The sequence below is a fragment of the Gadus chalcogrammus genome, chromosome 12 (genome assembly GCF_026213295.1).
Source record: "Gadus chalcogrammus isolate NIFS_2021 chromosome 12, NIFS_Gcha_1.0, whole genome shotgun sequence".
NCBI lineage: Eukaryota > Metazoa > Chordata > Actinopteri > Gadiformes > Gadidae > Gadus > Gadus chalcogrammus.
In genome coordinates, this window is record NC_079423.1 from 8993042 (window position 1) to 9011767 (window position 18726).

The 18726-nt window shown below is 44.9% G+C and overlaps 22 non-coding genes across 22 annotated transcripts; all 22 read left to right on the forward strand.

Moving 5' to 3' along the window:
• The first annotated feature begins 164 nt into the window (after positions 1–164).
• On the forward strand, positions 165–283 carry LOC130397576 (5S ribosomal RNA). Its single transcript, XR_008900162.1, has one exon. It is a non-coding gene; the product is annotated as a 5S ribosomal RNA (ribosomal RNA).
• Positions 284–812: 529 nt separating this feature from the next.
• Positions 813–931, forward strand: LOC130397577 (5S ribosomal RNA). Its single transcript, XR_008900163.1, has one exon. It is a non-coding gene; the product is annotated as a 5S ribosomal RNA (ribosomal RNA).
• A 529-nt stretch (positions 932–1460) lies between these two features.
• Positions 1461–1579, forward strand: LOC130397579 (5S ribosomal RNA). The gene has a single exon (XR_008900164.1). It is a non-coding gene; the product is annotated as a 5S ribosomal RNA (ribosomal RNA).
• Positions 1580–2108: 529 nt separating this feature from the next.
• On the forward strand, positions 2109–2227 carry LOC130397580 (5S ribosomal RNA). Its single transcript, XR_008900165.1, has one exon. It is a non-coding gene; the product is annotated as a 5S ribosomal RNA (ribosomal RNA).
• Positions 2228–2756: 529 nt separating this feature from the next.
• Positions 2757–2875, forward strand: LOC130397581 (5S ribosomal RNA). Its single transcript, XR_008900166.1, has one exon. It is a non-coding gene; the product is annotated as a 5S ribosomal RNA (ribosomal RNA).
• A 529-nt stretch (positions 2876–3404) lies between these two features.
• Positions 3405–3523, forward strand: LOC130397583 (5S ribosomal RNA). The gene has a single exon (XR_008900168.1). It is a non-coding gene; the product is annotated as a 5S ribosomal RNA (ribosomal RNA).
• Positions 3524–4052: 529 nt separating this feature from the next.
• LOC130397584 (5S ribosomal RNA) lies at positions 4053–4171 on the forward strand. Its single transcript, XR_008900169.1, has one exon. It is a non-coding gene; the product is annotated as a 5S ribosomal RNA (ribosomal RNA).
• A 530-nt stretch (positions 4172–4701) lies between these two features.
• LOC130401192 (5S ribosomal RNA) lies at positions 4702–4820 on the forward strand. Its single transcript, XR_008903656.1, has one exon. It is a non-coding gene; the product is annotated as a 5S ribosomal RNA (ribosomal RNA).
• Positions 4821–5226: 406 nt separating this feature from the next.
• Positions 5227–5344, forward strand: LOC130395787 (5S ribosomal RNA). Its single transcript, XR_008898801.1, has one exon. It is a non-coding gene; the product is annotated as a 5S ribosomal RNA (ribosomal RNA).
• Positions 5345–5873: 529 nt separating this feature from the next.
• On the forward strand, positions 5874–5992 carry LOC130397585 (5S ribosomal RNA). The gene has a single exon (XR_008900170.1). It is a non-coding gene; the product is annotated as a 5S ribosomal RNA (ribosomal RNA).
• A 529-nt stretch (positions 5993–6521) lies between these two features.
• LOC130397586 (5S ribosomal RNA) lies at positions 6522–6640 on the forward strand. The gene has a single exon (XR_008900171.1). It is a non-coding gene; the product is annotated as a 5S ribosomal RNA (ribosomal RNA).
• Positions 6641–7169: 529 nt separating this feature from the next.
• Positions 7170–7288, forward strand: LOC130397587 (5S ribosomal RNA). The gene has a single exon (XR_008900172.1). It is a non-coding gene; the product is annotated as a 5S ribosomal RNA (ribosomal RNA).
• Positions 7289–7816: 528 nt separating this feature from the next.
• On the forward strand, positions 7817–7935 carry LOC130397588 (5S ribosomal RNA). The gene has a single exon (XR_008900173.1). It is a non-coding gene; the product is annotated as a 5S ribosomal RNA (ribosomal RNA).
• A 529-nt stretch (positions 7936–8464) lies between these two features.
• Positions 8465–8583, forward strand: LOC130397589 (5S ribosomal RNA). Its single transcript, XR_008900174.1, has one exon. It is a non-coding gene; the product is annotated as a 5S ribosomal RNA (ribosomal RNA).
• Positions 8584–9112: 529 nt separating this feature from the next.
• Positions 9113–9231, forward strand: LOC130397590 (5S ribosomal RNA). Its single transcript, XR_008900175.1, has one exon. It is a non-coding gene; the product is annotated as a 5S ribosomal RNA (ribosomal RNA).
• Positions 9232–9760: 529 nt separating this feature from the next.
• On the forward strand, positions 9761–9879 carry LOC130397591 (5S ribosomal RNA). Its single transcript, XR_008900176.1, has one exon. It is a non-coding gene; the product is annotated as a 5S ribosomal RNA (ribosomal RNA).
• Positions 9880–10408: 529 nt separating this feature from the next.
• Positions 10409–10527, forward strand: LOC130397592 (5S ribosomal RNA). Its single transcript, XR_008900177.1, has one exon. It is a non-coding gene; the product is annotated as a 5S ribosomal RNA (ribosomal RNA).
• A 529-nt stretch (positions 10528–11056) lies between these two features.
• Positions 11057–11175, forward strand: LOC130397595 (5S ribosomal RNA). The gene has a single exon (XR_008900179.1). It is a non-coding gene; the product is annotated as a 5S ribosomal RNA (ribosomal RNA).
• Positions 11176–11704: 529 nt separating this feature from the next.
• On the forward strand, positions 11705–11824 carry LOC130400932 (5S ribosomal RNA). Its single transcript, XR_008903400.1, has one exon. It is a non-coding gene; the product is annotated as a 5S ribosomal RNA (ribosomal RNA).
• A 528-nt stretch (positions 11825–12352) lies between these two features.
• Positions 12353–12471, forward strand: LOC130397596 (5S ribosomal RNA). The gene has a single exon (XR_008900180.1). It is a non-coding gene; the product is annotated as a 5S ribosomal RNA (ribosomal RNA).
• A 529-nt stretch (positions 12472–13000) lies between these two features.
• Positions 13001–13119, forward strand: LOC130395651 (5S ribosomal RNA). The gene has a single exon (XR_008898683.1). It is a non-coding gene; the product is annotated as a 5S ribosomal RNA (ribosomal RNA).
• A 529-nt stretch (positions 13120–13648) lies between these two features.
• On the forward strand, positions 13649–13767 carry LOC130399756 (5S ribosomal RNA). The gene has a single exon (XR_008902256.1). It is a non-coding gene; the product is annotated as a 5S ribosomal RNA (ribosomal RNA).
• The last annotated feature ends 4959 nt before the right edge of the window (positions 13768–18726 follow it).

Here is an 18726-nt window from a genome sequence, read left to right on the forward strand (position 1 = left end):
TGTCACAATGATCGTTTACATGGATAAGGAGTCCTACTGAATCAATTACTGCCGTTTATATCTAACTAATGATTGTTTTTGTAAAAGTGTAACGTCGAGCCTCAGCAGCTTTCTCACTCCTTATGTGCTACTGTATAAAACCTGGTTTTGCGCCTGCACTAATTGCTTACGGCCATACCACCCTGAACACGCCCGATCTCGTCTGATCTCGGAAGCTAAGCAGGGTCGGGCCTGGTTAGTACTTGGATGGGAGACCGCCTGGGAATACCAGGTGCTGTAAGCTTTTTCTTTTTCAACTCGAGCTCATTGACTCCGTGGCCTACCGTGGCGTACCGTGACCTGATGTTTACTGCCAACCGCTTTGGAGGATTTAAGCAACATACAAAAACTGACAACGTCTCTCAAAACTATTTTTGTGAAACATGAGGACAGTATAGTGATACTGCCAGCAGGGAGCACCAGAGAGCTGAACCGACAGTTGTACATTTCTTAAACTTTCACCAACACAAACACGCACGCTCACTTCAGATCATGGGAGGACGTCAAAAAATCACCACCCATTCTCTGACACTTTAACCGTTAACCTTGGTTCAAACATTTAACATCACACGCACACGCAGTGTATTTCAGATAATTAATGAATTCAGATGTCACAATGATCGTTTACATGGATAAGGAGTCCTACTGAATCAATTACTGCCGTTTATATCTAACTAATGATTGTTTTTGTAAAAGTGTAACGTCGAGCCTCAGCAGCTTTCTCACTCCTTATGTGCTACTGTATAAAACCTGGTTTTGCGCCTGCACTAATTGCTTACGGCCATACCACCCTGAACACGCCCGATCTCGTCTGATCTCGGAAGCTAAGCAGGGTCGGGCCTGGTTAGTACTTGGATGGGAGACCGCCTGGGAATACCAGGTGCTGTAAGCTTTTTCTTTTTCAACTCGAGCTCATTGACTCCGTGGCCTACCGTGGCGTACCGTGACCTGATGTTTACTGCCAACCGCTTTGGAGGATTTAAGCAACATACAAAAACTGACAACGTCTCTCAAAACTATTTTTGTGAAACATGAGGACAGTATAGTGATACTGCCAGCAGGGAGCACCAGAGAGCTGAACCGACAGTTGTACATTTCTTAAACTTTCACCAACACAAACACGCACGCTCACTTCAGATCATGGGAGGACGTCAAAAAATCACCACCCATTCTCTGACACTTTAACCGTTAACCTTGGTTCAAACATTTAACATCACACGCACACGCAGTGTATTTCAGATAATTAATGAATTCAGATGTCACAATGATCGTTTACATGGATAAGGAGTCCTACTGAATCAATTACTGCCGTTTATATCTAACTAATGATTGTTTTTGTAAGAGTGTAACGTCGAGCCTCAGCAGCTTTCTCACTCCTTATGTGCTACTGTATAAAACCTGGTTTTGCGCCTGCACTAATTGCTTACGGCCATACCACCCTGAACACGCCCGATCTCGTCTGATCTCGGAAGCTAAGCAGGGTCGGGCCTGGTTAGTACTTGGATGGGAGACCGCCTGGGAATACCAGGTGCTGTAAGCTTTTTCTTTTTCAACTCGAGCTCATTGACTCCGTGGCCTACCGTGGCGTACCGTGACCTGATGTTTACTGCCAACCGCTTTGGAGGATTTAAGCAACATACAAAAACTGACAACGTCTCTCAAAACTATTTTTGTGAAACATGAGGACAGTATAGTGATACTGCCAGCAGGGAGCACCAGAGAGCTGAACCGACAGTTGTACATTTCTTAAACTTTCACCAACACAAACACGCACGCTCACTTCAGATCATGGGAGGACGTCAAAAAATCACCACCCATTCTCTGACACTTTAACCGTTAACCTTGGTTCAAACATTTAACATCACACGCACACGCAGTGTATTTCAGATAATTAATGAATTCAGATGTCACAATGATCGTTTACATGGATAAGGAGTCCTACTGAATCAATTACTGCCGTTTATATCTAACTAATGATTGTTTTTGTAAAAGTGTAACGTCGAGCCTCAGCAGCTTTCTCACTCCTTATGTGCTACTGTATAAAACCTGGTTTTGCGCCTGCACTAATTGCTTACGGCCATACCACCCTGAACACGCCCGATCTCGTCTGATCTCGGAAGCTAAGCAGGGTCGGGCCTGGTTAGTACTTGGATGGGAGACCGCCTGGGAATACCAGGTGCTGTAAGCTTTTTCTTTTTCAACTCGAGCTCATTGACTCCGTGGCCTACCGTGGCGTACCGTGACCTGATGTTTACTGCCAACCGCTTTGGAGGATTTAAGCAACATACAAAAACTGACAACGTCTCTCAAAACTATTTTTGTGAAACATGAGGACAGTATAGTGATACTGCCAGCAGGGAGCACCAGAGAGCTGAACCGACAGTTGTACATTTCTTAAACTTTCACCAACACAAACACGCACGCTCACTTCAGATCATGGGAGGACGTCAAAAAATCACCACCCATTCTCTGACACTTTAACCGTTAACCTTGGTTCAAACATTTAACATCACACGCACACGCAGTGTATTTCAGATAATTAATGAATTCAGATGTCACAATGATCGTTTACATGGATAAGGAGTCCTACTGAATCAATTACTGCCGTTTATATCTAACTAATGATTGTTTTTGTAAAAGTGTAACGTCGAGCCTCAGCAGCTTTCTCACTCCTTATGTGCTACTGTATAAAACCTGGTTTTGCGCCTGCACTAATTGCTTACGGCCATACCACCCTGAACACGCCCGATCTCGTCTGATCTCGGAAGCTAAGCAGGGTCGGGCCTGGTTAGTACTTGGATGGGAGACCGCCTGGGAATACCAGGTGCTGTAAGCTTTTTCTTTTTCAACTCGAGCTCATTGACTCCGTGGCCTACCGTGGCGTACCGTGACCTGATGTTTACTGCCAACCGCTTTGGAGGATTTAAGCAACATACAAAAACTGACAACGTCTCTCAAAACTATTTTTGTGAAACATGAGGACAGTATAGTGATACTGCCAGCAGGGAGCACCAGAGAGCTGAACCGACAGTTGTACATTTCTTAAACTTTCACCAACACAAACACGCACGCTCACTTCAGATCATGGGAGGACGTCAAAAAATCACCACCCATTCTCTGACACTTTAACCGTTAACCTTGGTTCAAACATTTAACATCACACGCACACGCAGTGTATTTCAGATAATTAATGAATTCAGATGTCACAATGATCGTTTACATGGATAAGGAGTCCTACTGAATCAATTACTGCCGTTTATATCTAACTAATGATTGTTTTTGTAAAAGTGTAACGTCGAGCCTCAGCAGCTTTCTCACTCCTTATGTGCTACTGTATAAAACCTGGTTTTGCGCCTGCACTAATTGCTTACGGCCATACCACCCTGAACACGCCCGATCTCGTCTGATCTCGGAAGCTAAGCAGGGTCGGGCCTGGTTAGTACTTGGATGGGAGACCGCCTGGGAATACCAGGTGCTGTAAGCTTTTTCTTTTTCAACTCGAGCTCATTGACTCCGTGGCCTACCGTGGCGTACCGTGACCTGATGTTTACTGCCAACCGCTTTGGAGGATTTAAGCAACATACAAAAACTGACAACGTCTCTCAAAACTATTTTTGTGAAACATGAGGACAGTATAGTGATACTGCCAGCAGGGAGCACCAGAGAGCTGAACCGACAGTTGTACATTTCTTAAACTTTCACCAACACAAACACGCACGCTCACTTCAGATCATGGGAGGACGTCAAAAAATCACCACCCATTCTCTGACACTTTAACCGTTAACCTTGGTTCAAACATTTAACATCACACGCACACGCAGTGTATTTCAGATAATTAATGAATTCAGATGTCACAATGATCGTTTACATGGATAAGGAGTCCTACTGAATCAATTACTGCCGTTTATATCTAACTAATGATTGTTTTTGTAAAAGTGTAACGTCGAGCCTCAGCAGCTTTCTCACTCCTTATGTGCTACTGTATAAAACCTGGTTTTGCGCCTGCACTAATTGCTTACGGCCATACCACCCTGAACACGCCCGATCTCGTCTGATCTCGGAAGCTAAGCAGGGTCGGGCCTGGTTAGTACTTGGATGGGAGACCGCCTGGGAATACCAGGTGCTGTAAGCTTTTTCTTTTTCAACTCGAGCTCATTGACTCCGTGGCCTACCGTGGCGTACCGTGACCTGATGTTTACTGCCAACCGCTTTGGAGGATTTAAGCAACATACAAAAACTGACAACGTCTCTCAAAACTATTTTTGTGAAACATGAGGACAGTATAGTGATACTGCCAGCAGGGAGCACCAGAGAGCTGAACCGACAGTTGTACATTTCTTAAACTTTCACCAACACAAACACGCACGCTCACTTCAGATCATGGGAGGACGTCAAAAAATCACCACCCATTCTCTGACACTTTAACCGTTAACCTTGGTTCAAACATTTAACATCACACGCACACGCAGTGTATTTCAGATAATTAATGAATTCAGATGTCACAATGATCGTTTACATGGATAAGGAGTCCTACTGAATCAATTACTGCCGTTTATATCTAACTAATGATTGTTTTTGTAAGAGTGTAACGTCGAGCCTCAGCAGCTTTCTCACTCCTTATGTGCTACTGTATAAAACCTGGTTTTGCGCCCTGCACTAATTGCTTACGGCCATACCACCCTGAACACGCCCGATCTCGTCTGATCTCGGAAGCTAAGCAGGGTCGGGCCTGGTTAGTACTTGGATGGGAGACCGCCTGGGAATACCAGGTGCTGCAAGTATTTTCTTTTTCAACTCGAGCTCATTGACTCCGTGGCGTACCGTGACCTGATGTTTACTGCCAACCGCTTTGGAGGATTTAAGCAACATACAAAAACTGACAACGTCTCTCAAAACTATTTTTGTGAAACATGAGGACAGTATAGTGATACTGCCAGCAGGGAGCACCAGAGAGCTGAACCGACAGTTGTACATTTCTTAAACTTTCACCAACACAAACCGCACGCTCACTTCAGATCATGGGAGGACGTCAAAAATCACCACCCATTCTCTGACACTTTTAACCGTTAACCTTGGTTCAAACATTTAACATCACACGCACACGCAGTGTATTTCAGATAATAATGAATTCAGATGTCACAATGATCGTTTACATGGATAAGGAGTCCTACTGAATCAATTACTGCCGTTTATATCTAACCACCCTGAACACGCCCGATCTCGTCTGATCTCGGAAGCTAAGCAGGGTCGGGCCTGGTTAGTACTTGGATGGGAGACCGCCTGGGAATACCAGGTGCTGTAAGCTTTTTCTTTTTCAACTCGAGCTCATTGACTCCGTGGCCTACCGTGGCGTACCGTGACCTGATGTTTACTGCCAACCGCTTTGGAGGATTTAAGCAACATACAAAAACTGACAACGTCTCTCAAAACTATTTTTGTGAAACATGAGGACAGTATAGTGATACTGCCAGCAGGGAGCACCAGAGAGCTGAACCGACAGTTGTACATTTCTTAAACTTTCACCAACACAAACACGCACGCTCACTTCAGATCATGGGAGGACGTCAAAAAATCACCACCCATTCTCTGACACTTTAACCGTTAACCTTGGTTCAAACATTTAACGTCACACGCACACGCAGTGTATTTCAGATAATTAATGAATTCAGATGTCACAATGATCGTTTACATGGATAAGGAGTCCTACTGAATCAATTACTGCCGTTTATATCTAACTAATGATTGTTTTTGTAAAAGTGTAACGTCGAGCCTCAGCAGCTTTCTCACTCCTTATGTGCTACTGTATAAAACCTGGTTTTGCGCCTGCACTAATTGCTTACGGCCATACCACCCTGAACACGCCCGATCTCGTCTGATCTCGGAAGCTAAGCAGGGTCGGGCCTGGTTAGTACTTGGATGGGAGACCGCCTGGGAATACCAGGTGCTGTAAGCTTTTTCTTTTTCAACTCGAGCTCATTGACTCCGTGGCCTACCGTGGCGTACCGTGACCTGATGTTTACTGCCAACCGCTTTGGAGGATTTAAGCAACATACAAAAACTGACAACGTCTCTCAAAACTATTTTTGTGAAACATGAGGACAGTATAGTGATACTGCCAGCAGGGAGCACCAGAGAGCTGAACCGACAGTTGTACATTTCTTAAACTTTCACCAACACAAACACGCACGCTCACTTCAGATCATGGGAGGACGTCAAAAAATCACCACCCATTCTCTGACACTTTAACCGTTAACCTTGGTTCAAACATTTAACATCACACGCACACGCAGTGTATTTCAGATAATTAATGAATTCAGATGTCACAATGATCGTTTACATGGATAAGGAGTCCTACTGAATCAATTACTGCCGTTTATATCTAACTAATGATTGTTTTTGTAAAAGTGTAACGTCGAGCCTCAGCAGCTTTCTCACTCCTTATGTGCTACTGTATAAAACCTGGTTTTGCGCCTGCACTAATTGCTTACGGCCATACCACCCTGAACACGCCCGATCTCGTCTGATCTCGGAAGCTAAGCAGGGTCGGGCCTGGTTAGTACTTGGATGGGAGACCGCCTGGGAATACCAGGTGCTGTAAGCTTTTTCTTTTTCAACTCGAGCTCATTGACTCCGTGGCCTACCGTGGCGTACCGTGACCTGATGTTTACTGCCAACCGCTTTGGAGGATTTAAGCAACATACAAAAACTGACAACGTCTCTCAAAACTATTTTTGTGAAACATGAGGACAGTATAGTGATACTGCCAGCAGGGAGCACCAGAGAGCTGAACCGACAGTTGTACATTTCTTAAACTTTCACCAACACAAACACGCACGCTCACTTCAGATCATGGGAGGACGTCAAAAAATCACCACCCATTCTCTGACACTTTAACCGTTAACCTTGGTTCAAACATTTAACATCACACGCACACGCAGTGTATTTCAGATAATTAATGAATTCAGATGTCACAATGATCGTTTACATGGATAAGGAGTCCTACTGAATCAATTACTGCCGTTTATATCTAACTAATGATTGTTTTTGTAAAAGTGTAACGTCGAGCCTCAGCAGCTTTCTCACTCCTTATGTGCTACTGTATAAAACCTGGTTTTGCGCCTGCACTAATTGCTTACGGCCATACCACCCTGAACACGCCCGATCTCGTCTGATCTCGGAAGCTAAGCAGGGTCGGGCCTGGTTAGTACTTGGATGGGAGACCGCCTGGGAATACCAGGTGCTGTAAGCTTTTTCTTTTTCAACTCGAGCTCATTGACTCCGTGGCCTACCGTGGCGTACCGTGACCTGATGTTTACTGCCAACCGCTTTGGAGGATTTAAGCAACATACAAAAACTGACAACGTCTCTCAAAACTATTTTTGTGAAACATGAGGACAGTATAGTGATACTGCCAGCAGGGAGCACCAGAGAGCTGAACCGACAGTTGTACATTTCTTAAACTTTCACCAACACAAACACGCACGCTCACTTCAGATCATGGGAGGACGTCAAAAAATCACCACCCATTCTCTGACACTTTAACCGTTAACCTTGGTTCAAACATTTAACATCACACGCACACGCAGTGTATTTCAGATAATTAATGAATTCAGATGTCACAATGATCGTTTACATGGATAAGGAGTCCTACTGAATCAATTACTGCCGTTTATATCTAACTAATGATTGTTTTTGTAAAGTGTAACGTCGAGCCTCAGCAGCTTTCTCACTCCTTATGTGCTACTGTATAAAACCTGGTTTTGCGCCTGCACTAATTGCTTACGGCCATACCACCCTGAACACGCCCGATCTCGTCTGATCTCGGAAGCTAAGCAGGGTCGGGCCTGGTTAGTACTTGGATGGGAGACCGCCTGGGAATACCAGGTGCTGTAAGCTTTTTCTTTTTCAACTCGAGCTCATTGACTCCGTGGCCTACCGTGGCGTACCGTGACCTGATGTTTACTGCCAACCGCTTTGGAGGATTTAAGCAACATACAAAAACTGACAACGTCTCTCAAAACTATTTTTGTGAAACATGAGGACAGTATAGTGATACTGCCAGCAGGGAGCACCAGAGAGCTGAACCGACAGTTGTACATTTCTTAAACTTTCACCAACACAAACACGCACGCTCACTTCAGATCATGGGAGGACGTCAAAAAATCACCACCCATTCTCTGACACTTTAACCGTTAACCTTGGTTCAAACATTTAACATCACACGCACACGCAGTGTATTTCAGATAATTAATGAATTCAGATGTCACAATGATCGTTTACATGGATAAGGAGTCCTACTGAATCAATTACTGCCGTTTATATCTAACTAATGATTGTTTTTGTAAAAGTGTAACGTCGAGCCTCAGCAGCTTTCTCACTCCTTATGTGCTACTGTATAAAACCTGGTTTTGCGCCTGCACTAATTGCTTACGGCCATACCACCCTGAACACGCCCGATCTCGTCTGATCTCGGAAGCTAAGCAGGGTCGGGCCTGGTTAGTACTTGGATGGGAGACCGCCTGGGAATACCAGGTGCTGTAAGCTTTTTCTTTTTCAACTCGAGCTCATTGACTCCGTGGCCTACCGTGGCGTACCGTGACCTGATGTTTACTGCCAACCGCTTTGGAGGATTTAAGCAACATACAAAAACTGACAACGTCTCTCAAAACTATTTTTGTGAAACATGAGGACAGTATAGTGATACTGCCAGCAGGGAGCACCAGAGAGCTGAACCGACAGTTGTACATTTCTTAAACTTTCACCAACACAAACACGCACGCTCACTTCAGATCATGGGAGGACGTCAAAAAATCACCACCCATTCTCTGACACTTTAACCGTTAACCTTGGTTCAAACATTTAACATCACACGCACACGCAGTGTATTTCAGATAATTAATGAATTCAGATGTCACAATGATCGTTTACATGGATAAGGAGTCCTACTGAATCAATTACTGCCGTTTATATCTAACTAATGATTGTTTTTGTAAAAGTGTAACGTCGAGCCTCAGCAGCTTTCTCACTCCTTATGTGCTACTGTATAAAACCTGGTTTTGCGCCTGCACTAATTGCTTACGGCCATACCACCCTGAACACGCCCGATCTCGTCTGATCTCGGAAGCTAAGCAGGGTCGGGCCTGGTTAGTACTTGGATGGGAGACCGCCTGGGAATACCAGGTGCTGTAAGCTTTTTCTTTTTCAACTCGAGCTCATTGCCTCCGTGGCCTACCGTGGCGTACCGTGACCTGATGTTTACTGCCAACCGCTTTGGAGGATTTAAGCAACATACAAAAACTGACAACGTCTCTCAAAACTATTTTTGTGAAACATGAGGACAGTATAGTGATACTGCCAGCAGGGAGCACCAGAGAGCTGAACCGACAGTTGTACATTTCTTAAACTTTCACCAACACAAACACGCACGCTCACTTCAGATCATGGGAGGACGTCAAAAAATCACCACCCATTCTCTGACACTTTAACCGTTAACCTTGGTTCAAACATTTAACATCACACGCACACGCAGTGTATTTCAGATAATTAATGAATTCAGATGTCACAATGATCGTTTACATGGATAAGGAGTCCTACTGAATCAATTACTGCCGTTTATATCTAACTAATGATTGTTTTTGTAAAAGTGTAACGTCGAGCCTCAGCAGCTTTCTCACTCCTTATGTGCTACTGTATAAAACCTGGTTTTGCGCCTGCACTAATTGCTTACGGCCATACCACCCTGAACACGCCCGATCTCGTCTGATCTCGGAAGCTAAGCAGGGTCGGGCCTGGTTAGTACTTGGATGGGAGACCGCCTGGGAATACCAGGTGCTGTAAGCTTTTTCTTTTTCAACTCGAGCTCATTGACTCCGTGGCCTACCGTGGCGTACCGTGACCTGATGTTTACTGCCAACCGCTTTGGAGGATTTAAGCAACATACAAAAACTGACAACGTCTCTCAAAACTATTTTTGTGAAACATGAGGACAGTATAGTGATACTGCCAGCAGGGAGCACCAGAGAGCTGAACCGACAGTTGTACATTTCTTAAACTTTCACCAACACAAACACGCACGCTCACTTCAGATCATGGGAGGACGTCAAAAAATCACCACCCATTCTCTGACACTTTAACCGTTAACCTTGGTTCAAACATTTAACATCACACGCACACGCAGTGTATTTCAGATAATTAATGAATTCAGATGTCACAATGATCGTTTACATGGATAAGGAGTCCTACTGAATCAATTACTGCCGTTTATATCTAACTAATGATTGTTTTTGTAAAAGTGTAACGTCGAGCCTCAGCAGCTTTCTCACTCCTTATGTGCTACTGTATAAAACCTGGTTTTGCGCCTGCACTAATTGCTTACGGCCATACCACCCTGAACACGCCCGATCTCGTCTGATCTCGGAAGCTAAGCAGGGTCGGGCCTGGTTAGTACTTGGATGGGAGACCGCCTGGGAATACCAGGTGCTGTAAGCTTTTTCTTTTTCAACTCGAGCTCATTGACTCCGTGGCCTACCGTGGCGTACCGTGACCTGATGTTTACTGCCAACCGCTTTGGAGGATTTAAGCAACATACAAAAACTGACAACGTCTCTCAAAACTATTTTTGTGAAACATGAGGACAGTATAGTGATACTGCCAGCAGGGAGCACCAGAGAGCTGAACCGACAGTTGTACATTTCTTAAACTTTCACCAACACAAACACGCACGCTCACTTCAGATCATGGGAGGACGTCAAAAAATCACCACCCATTCTCTGACACTTTAACCGTTAACCTTGGTTCAAACATTTAACATCACACGCACACGCAGTGTATTTCAGATAATTAATGAATTCAGATGTCACAATGATCGTTTACATGGATAAGGAGTCCTACTGAATCAATTACTGCCGTTTATATCTAACTAATGATTGTTTTTGTAAAAGTGTAACGTCGAGCCTCAGCAGCTTTCTCACTCCTTATGTGCTACTGTATAAAACCTGGTTTTGCGCCTGCACTAATTGCTTACGGCCATACCACCCTGAACACGCCCGATCTCGTCTGATCTCGGAAGCTAAGCAGGGTCGGGCCTGGTTAGTACTTGGATGGGAGACCGCCTGGGAATACCAGGTGCTGTAAGCTTTTTCTTTTTCAACTCGAGCTCATTGCCTCCGTGGCCTACCGTGGCGTACCGTGACCTGATGTTTACTGCCAACCGCTTTGGAGGATTTAAGCAACATACAAAAACTGACAACGTCTCTCAAAACTATTTTTGTGAAACATGAGGACAGTATAGTGATACTGCCAGCAGGGAGCACCAGAGAGCTGAAACGACAGTTGTACATTTCTTAAACTTTCACCAACACAAACACGCACGCTCACTTCAGATCATGGGAGGACGTCAAAAAATCACCACCCATTCTCTGACACTTTAACCGTTAACCTTGGTTCAAACATTTAACATCACACGCACACGCAGTGTATTTCAGATAATTAATGAATTCAGATGTCACAATGATCGTTTACATGGATAAGGAGTCCTACTGAATCAATTACTGCCGTTTATATCTAACTAATGATTGTTTTTGTAAAAGTGTAACGTCGAGCCTCAGCAGCTTTCTCACTCCTTATGTGCTACTGTATAAAACCTGGTTTTGCGCCTGCACTAATTGCTTACGGCCATACCACCCTGAACACGCCCGATCTCGTCTGATCTCGGAAGCTAAGCAGGGTCGGGCCTGGTTAGTACTTGGATGGGAGACCTGCCTGGGAATACCAGGTGCTGTAAGCTTTTCTTTTTCAACTCGAGCTCATTGACTCCGTGGCCTACCGTGGCGTACCGTGACCTGATGTTTACTGCCAACCGCTTTGGAGGATTTAAGCAACATACAAAAACTGACAACGTCTCTCAAAACTATTTTTGTGAAACATGAGGACAGTATAGTGATACTGCCAGCAGGGAGCACCAGAGAGCTGAACCGACAGTTGTACATTTCTTAAGCTTTCACCAACACAAACACGCACGCTCACTTCAGATCATGGGAGGACGTCAAAAAATCACCACCCATTCTCTGACACTTTAACCGTTAACCTTGGTTCAAACATTTAACATCACACGCACACGCAGTGTATTTCAGATAATTAATGAATTCAGATGTCACAATGATCGTTTACATGGATAAGGAGTCCTACTGAATCAATTACTGCCGTTTATATCTAACTAATGATTGTTTTTGTAAAAGTGTAACGTCAAGCCTCAGCAGCTTTCTCACTCCTTATGTGCTACTGTATAAAACCTGGTTTTGCGCCTGCACTAATTGCTTACGGCCATACCACCCTGAACACGCCCGATCTCGTCTGATCTCGGAAGCTAAGCAGGGTCGGGCCTGGTTAGTACTTGGATGGGAGACCGCCTGGGAATACCAGGTGCTGTAAGCTTTTTCTTTTTCAACTCGAGCTCATTGCCTCCGTGGCCTACCGTGGCGTACCGTGACCTGATGTTTACTGCCAACCGCTTTGGAGGATTTAAGCAACATACAAAAACTGACAACGTCTCTCAAAACTATTTTTGTGAAACATGAGGACAGTATAGTGATACTGCCAGCAGGGAGCACCAGAGAGCTGAACCGACAGTTGTACATTTCTTAAAATTTCACCAACACAAACACGCACGCTCACTTCAGATCATGGGAGGACGTCAAAAAATCACCACCCATTCTCTGACACTTTAACCGTTAACCTTGGTTCAAACATTTAACATCACACGCACACACAGTGTATTTCAGATAATTAATGAATTCAGATGTCACAATGATCGTTTACATGGATAAGGAGTCCTACTGAATCAATTACTGCCGTTTATATCTAACTAATGATTGTTTTTGTAAAAGTGTAACGTCGAGCCTCAGCAGCTTTCTCACTCCTTATGTGCTACTGTATAAAACCTGGTTTTGCGCCTGCACTAATTGCTTACGGCCATACCACCCTGAACACGCCCGATCTCGTCTGATCTCGGAAGCTAAGCAGGGTAGGGCCTGGTTAGTACTTGGATGGGAGACCGCCTGGGAATACCAGGTGCTGTAAGCTTTTTCTTTTTCAACTCGAGCTCATTGCCTCCGTGGCCTACCGTGGCGTACCGTGACCTGATGTTTACTTCCAACCGCTTTGGAGGATTTAAGCAACATACAAAAACTGACAACGTCTCTCAAAACTATTTTTGTGAAACATGAGGACAGTATAGTGATACTGCCAGCAGGGAGCACCAGAGAGCTGAAACGACAGTTGTACATTTCTTAAACTTTCACCAACACAAACACGCACGCTCACTTCAGATCATGGGAGGACGTCAAAAAATCACCACCCATTCTCTGACACTTTAACCGTTAACCTTGGTTCAAACATTTAACATCACACGCACACACAGTGTATTTCAGATAATTAATGAATTCAGATGTCACAATGATCGTTTACATGGATAAGGAGTCCTACTGAATCAATTACTGCCGTTTATATCTAACTAATGATAGTATTTGTAAAAGTGTAACGTCGAGCCTCAGCAGCTTTCTCACTCCTTATGTGCTACTGTATAAAACCTGGTTTTGCGCCTACACTAATTGCTTACGGCCATACCACCCTGAACACGCCCGATCTCGTCTGATCTCGGAAGCTAAGCAGGGTAGGGCCTGGTTAGTACTTGGATGGGAGACCGCCTGGGAATACCAGGTGCTGTAATCTTTTTCTTTTTCAACTCGAGCTCATTGACTCCGTGGCCTACCGTGGCGTACCGTGACCTGATGTTTACTGCCAACCGCTTTGGAGGATTTAAGCAACATACAAAATCTGACAACGTCTCTCAAAACTATTTTTGTGAAACATGAGGACAGTATAGTGATACTGCCAGCAGGGAGCACCAGAGAGCTGAACCGACAGTTGTACATTTCTTAAAATTTCACCAACACAAACACGCACGCTCACTTCAGATCATGGGAGGACGTCAAAAAATCACCACCCATTCTCTGACACTTTAACCGTTAACCTTGGTTCAAACATTTAACATCACACGCACATGCAGTGTATTTCAGATAATTAATGAATTCAGATGTCACAATGATCGTTTACATGGATAAGGAGTCCTACTGAATCAATTACTGCCGTTTATATCTAACTAATGATTGTTTTTGTAAAAGTGTAACGTCGAGCCTCAGCAGCTTTCTCACTCCTTATGTGCTACTGTATAAAACCTGGTTTTGCGCCTGCACTAATTGCTTACGGCCATACCACCCTGACGCCCCCTACAGTGTTGGAGTACGTAGTGTTTTTTTTTGGACAGCCGCATGGTAAATTGTTTGTTCTGGTGGAGAGAATTTTGGAGTGTTGCTATCTGGTCTAACAAGCCAGTTATTTTGTGTTTTTTTTCGTCCCCCGCAGTCATAGACTGTTGGGGGATCGCTCTGAGTTATTATATATATACTTTTCCAGTCGTTTTTGTTTGTTTGCAACGGTGGAGGCGAGAATGATCCGGGGCCTAGCTTCGGCGAAGCCACCGGGCGAAATGAGTGCCGGCGGGCAGCGAGCTGGAGGGACGGTGAATGGAGCAGGACTTGAGGTGGAGGAGGACGGAAAAGCTGGCGGGTTGCGAGGAGGAAGGAGTGTTGCGGAGGAGTCGGGAGGAGAAAGGAGAGAAGGAGAGAGCGGGGGAGATGGGAACGGCAAGGCGGCTGGAGGCGGGCAAGAGCAGGTGGCTGGTGGAGAAACAGTGGACGGGATTAAGAAGGTAGAGCGCATGTATGAGAGGAGGCTCACGGTTTGCGTGGAGCAGTGCGGGGACGTTATACCCATAGGAGAATTAATGAAGGCTATGGCGGTCGTGTGCGGAGAAATCCGGGCCTGTAGGGTGCTGGCCCTCGGGAAGCTGGAGGTGACGGTGTGCGGAGAGAGGGGGAAGGACCGTCTGCTCGATGGGTTTAAAATACACAACACTAGGATTATTGCCAGAGAACTATGTAATGACGAGCTGGTGGTTTCCTTTCTTACCCTGCCAGCATACATTTCTGATGCGGAAATCCTGGATAAACTAAGTGGGTGGGGAGTCCGGGCGCTTTCGTCAATCAAGAGGAGGATGTGGCCGGGCACCAATATTGCCGATGGTACAAGGATTGTACGGGTCAAATTTAATGAGCTCGTGCAATCCTTGCCATATTCCACTAAATTCAATACCGCAACGGGTGTTGAATACTTTAGAGTAATCCACGACCGCCAGATGAAGGTTTGTAGGAGCTGTATGCAGCCGGGCCACATCCTGCGTGAGTGCCCGGATTTTACCTGTCATAATTGCGGATGCCAGGGCCACTACGCTCGGGAGTGTGCCACTGGGGTGGCAAAGTGTCTGACATGCCGGAGGAGAGAGAGAGACTGTATATGCCCGGTGGAGAAGGAGGCGGAGGAGGACGGCGGCGAGCTGGATGGTGACGAACCGGGGGCGCCGGATGACGGTGGTGGTGAGGACGAGGAGGAGGGCATGGGCGCGAGCATGGACCGGGACGGTGCCTCTGGGGGGGAGGAATTCCCCACGTTGCTGGAGGAGGAGCTCACCTCGGGCCAGCCTGCGGACCTGAGGGGAGAGCGGAGCGAGGGCCTGCCGCGGCGGCAGGGAGACAGGAGCGTGAGAGGCAGAGGTGAAAGACGGGAAGGGGTAAGAATGTTTGGGGATGGGACGGGGAAAACTGTACTTAAAATGATTTGGGGCAATGATGAGGTGGGTGAGAGTGGGGATTTTGTGGATAATACTGTGAGGGAGGGGAGCTCGGGGAGTGATATGGACATGGAGGAGCTAAGGGAGGCGAAAAAAAGGATGTCCGCAAAGCAAAAGACGGAGGGGAGTGGGAAGAAGAATAAGAATTGTTAATTTTTTTTGATGAAGGTTATTGTGCTAGCTGGCTCTTTTTCGTTGGTTTTTCCTTATTTTATTTTTTATTATTTATGGCTTTGGTTATTTTTTCCCTGAATGCGAACGGTATGAGAACTGAATATAAAAGAAATGCCATATTGGACATAAGAGCTGATATTTTGTGTTTACAGGAAACTAGGTGGGATGACAACCTACTGAATAGGAGTAGAAAGCAGTGGAAAGGCCAGATTTATTTTTCTGAAGGGACTCCCAGGGCCAGGGGAGTGGCAATATGTTTTAATAGTGCTAAAATAACGGGGATTAATTTAGTTCATAGAGATTTAGAGGGGAGGTTGTTAGTTGTTGATTGTGTTTATGAGGGGAGGGAACTTAGAATAATTAATTTACATGCACCCAATGGGGAGAAGGAGAGGAGGGTTTTTTTGGCTGGTTTAAATGTGTGGTGCAACCCTAACTGTATGATTGTGGGGGATTTTAATGTTATTTTGACTCGGTCTGATTTATCGAGTAACAATACGTTTAAAGGGGACAGCACTAGGCAAACCCTTAGGGACTTGATGGAGAACTATCAATTGGTAGACATATGGAGAGTCCTACACCCGTGGGAAAAGGTTTTTTCAAGGAGGCAACTTGTTGCTAATACTCTGAAACAGAGTAGGATTGACTTTGTGTTGGTACAAAGTGGTAATGTTAAATTAATTAAGAGTGTGGAATACATCAATAATACCTGGAGTGACCACGCGGGGATTAGGTTAGAGGTGGGAGGGAGGGGAGGGAGTGTCAACCAGAGGCCTTGGTGCTTTAATGCCAGCTTTTTGGGAGATGCTGTGTTTATGAAGAGCATGGGTTTTTTTTTGAAGAGAACGATGGATGAATGGAATGATGATGCGAATATGAGTGTGTGGTGGGAGAGTGTGAAAATAAGAATTAAAAACAAATGTGTCAGGTATGGTATAGAAAAAAGGAAAAGGGAAAATGCAGAGGAGGTTCATTTGAGAAAACAACTAAATGAGGAAATTAAACTGTTAGATGAGGAGGGTAATATATGTACGGAAAAATATGTGGATTTAAAAGAAAAATTGAGTGCCTTAGAGGTAGCGAAGTGTAGAGGGGCTGCTATTAGAAGCAGGATACAATATATGTACGAAGGGGAAAGGAGCACAGCCTTTTTCCTGGGTTTGGAAAAACAAAAACAAAATAAAACGGAGATAAAGGAGGTATTAGATAATGGTGGTCAAATAATAACTGATAAGGAAGAGATATTAAAAGTAGTTAGGGATTATTATGAGTGTTTATTTAAAAAAGATGCATGTGATGAGGATAGTGTGGGAGAGGCCTTAGAGGCACTGGAGAGGACTTTAAGTAGGGAGGATAGTGCTTGGTGCGATTGTGAATTTTCTGTGCAAGAGATTTATAGTGCTATTGATGGACTAAACAAGAATAAGAGCCCGGGGAGTGATGGTCTGACAGCCGAGTTTTACGTCGGCTTTAAGGGAATTCTGGCTCCGGTGGTTGAAAAACTCTGCAAGTATGTGGAGAAAACAGGCTGGCTCCCGGAGAGTATGGGATTAGGCATAATTACGATTTTTTATAAAAATAAGGGTGATAACAAAAATCTTGATAACTATAGGCCAATCAGTCTACTCAACACTGACTATAAAATTATTGCTAAGATACTTGCGAATAGAATGAGGGAGGTAATAGGCTCAGTAATAGGTCCAACTCAAGCGTATAGCATTCCGGGGAGGGACATTGGGGATTCGATATTAACAATAAAACAGGTAGTTAGAGATATGGAAGGGGAGGGAGGATTGTGGCTGGGGATTGATTTAAACAAAGCGTTTGATAGGGTGGATCAGGATTTTTTGGGGAGGGTACTGGAGAAACTTGGACTTGGGACTAAATTAAGGGGGTGGGTGGGATTGCTCTATGGGGGGGCTAAGAGTAAAATTAAGTGTAACGGTGCTCTGACTGACTCTTTCGATGTCAAGAGGTCAGTGAGGCAGGGCTGCCCAATGTCAGCACTGCTCTATAGCATGGTGGCGGAGCCGTTGGCGGCTTTAATTTTGAATGACAAAAGAGTGTGTGGAATAGGTAAGGGAAAAATTAGTTTAATGCAGTATGCGGATGATATTAATGTAATGGTAAAAAGTGAGAGTGATGTGGATATAGTGTTGAAACATATAGAAACGTATGAGAGAGCTTCAGGAGCAAAAATTAATATGGAGAAATCTGAAATAATGGGGATGGGTAGGAACAAAGACCTAGATAACAAATGGGGATTCAAAGTAGTGGAGAATCAAAGAAAAGTGCTCGGAGTGTATGTTGGTAGTGATGAGAATGAATGCGATGATTTGACGTGGAAGGATGTTATTGGGCGTATGCAAAAGACCCTGAGTATGTGGAGGGCTAGGGGTCTGCTGTTGAGGGGAAGGGTGGCCGTCACCAATGCTCTAGTGTTGTCGCAGGTGAATCATGCCTTGAGCACTTGTGCGCTTCCGACTTGGGCTGAGCAGAAGATTGCCAAAGTCGTTAGAGACTTTATTTGGAGGAGCAAAGCAGCCAGTATAGCGCATAGAACGCTGATAAGGGTCAATGATCAGGGTGGGCTAGGATTGATGGACGTACTCGCAAAAAGAACTGCGTTACGAACTAAATTGATAGGCAAATTTAGGGATGCAAGTCGGGAGGCGGCCTGGAAGGGCCACTTCAGCCAGTGGCTGAGCACATTTGGTCTCTTAAGTGATGACAATTTGTTGCAGACGCAGAACGCAGCGGCATATGCA